Source organism: Schistocerca gregaria, unplaced genomic scaffold (genome assembly GCF_023897955.1).
Source record: "Schistocerca gregaria isolate iqSchGreg1 unplaced genomic scaffold, iqSchGreg1.2 ptg000698l, whole genome shotgun sequence".
In the NCBI taxonomy this organism is placed as follows: Eukaryota; Metazoa; Arthropoda; class Insecta; order Orthoptera; family Acrididae; genus Schistocerca; species Schistocerca gregaria.
The window spans coordinates 591,281-593,170 of NW_026062077.1; positions in this window are offsets into that span (position 1 = coordinate 591,281).

A 1,890-nucleotide genomic window follows, 5' to 3' on the forward strand; every position below is an offset into this window, starting at 1 on the left:
GCTGGGCTCGCTTGTAGTCCCCTGGGCCGGCTGCAGTGGCTTCCTCCCTGTAACATAAGAGTTCGGCGCGGCAACGCATGCGTTGCTGTTGGGCTCTCTGCTGCGCCTTGTCGTCGGTGACTTGGTGCAGCTTCATCAGGCTGGTGCAGAACGACAGCGATCGGCTACCGTTCAGCGTCCTCCTCTACTGCACGCCGCAGCTCTTTCGCAATGTAGGTTCAAAGAGCTCCGTTTGTTCGAAGAGCTGCGTCAGTTCAGCGTCCGAGGAAGTTTTGCCGTTCGCTCGCGCCTGGGCGATAAAGGCTGCCCTTTTGGCTTCTCGATCCCTTGGGGGACCGGCTCCCGTCGTGGTCGGCGTTGCCACCGGTTCAGCTGGAGCGGTGGTTTTCTTCACTGCACCTCTCACCTGCGGTGCTGCTGGGGCAACCGCTGGCTCAGGCGCGCGGACGTCCTTCTGCGAGGTCGCAATAGTGTTCGCAGGTACTACTGCGCCGGGGCCTCGGGCGAAGACTGCTCGCAGCTGCCTCAAGGCCTCTTCTTTCTCTGCAGCCACGGCGGCTGCGAAGGCAGCCCTCTCTGTCGCAATGACGGCTCTGAGGGCTGCAGTGGCCTACTTCACGGCGTTGCCGAGTTCGAGGTCACGCATCTTCTCGGGAGCGCGGGCTGCGTTCTGGCCGCCCGTTTCCAAGCGGTCTTCCCTGCTCCTGGCAGGTGGAGCTGCTGCTGCGCCGTCCCTCTGCTGCGCCGGGCTGTTCTGCGCCCTACGCCGTTTCTGACGTCGTCTTCGCATCTTCCGCTGTGTCGGTGCGACCGCGGCCGCCTCGCCGCCCCCGACACGGCTGCGGCTTGCAAAAGCAGCACAGCCGCGCCAGCTGGCGACGTGCGGGCCGCCACACCGGACACAGGTCGGCAGAAAGTTGCTGCCGCGGTCGCAGGCGCGGCTGTCGTGCTCCCCTGAGCACTTGACGCACCGCACCGCGTTGCGGCAATACTTCGCAACATGGCCCTCGCCCTGGCACCTGAAGCACTGGGGCAGGGGGTCCATGGCGGTCGGGAGAGCCTCTGACGTCACCGGGAAGCCCAGCAGCTTCCGCAAGTCGAAGATGTCGCTCCCGCCGTCGACCGTATGCACGGTAACGGCATAGAGCGGCGCCCTCTTCTTGTTGGTCCGGTTCTGCAGCCATGCGGTTACACCACCAAACCCGGCTCGCAGCAGCCCTTCCCGGACCGCTGCCTCGTCACAGCACCAACGTGGCCCCCTGAGGAGTGCCTTGGTCGTCTTCATCCTTCCTGCGGAAGGTGCCTTCTCACGCGCCGGCGGCGCGTCGACGATGTGGTCGGCCACTGCGACCTTGATCGCCCTGTGGTCGGCCACGTTTGCGGCTCGAACGCAGATCAGCGAGTCTGTATCGACAGACTCGTAGACCACTTCGTTCCGTGCGCAGTTCGTCATGGTGTCGAACAGCGCTGTCCACCCACCTTTACACTTGATGTATAAAGGGGGGACAGGCCGCGACTCGTCTTCTCGGGAGTTCCTTGCATGGTCGGCAGACTTAGTGAGTTGCGCAACCGAAGGACCCTTCGTAGCGGCAGGTTTCCTCTGCGCACCCTTCTTTCCCATGCTGTGAGGCGCGAAACACGACAATCTGCACGCGTTGTCAAAACAACGCACGACAATTTGCTCTGCGCGGCTCCCACAGCACAGAAACCTCTTCACGAGCTCTCAACGGCCGAGTTAGCGTAGCGCGCAACGGCAGCGATGCGCACGCCTCGCCAGCTCAGGCCGCTCTCAATTTCCTAACTCATGTCCAAGGCACCAAGGAAAGGTAAAAATTCAATAATCGATACCTAAAACTTGAATTGTACTACTTCATACTGGCTATTACACCA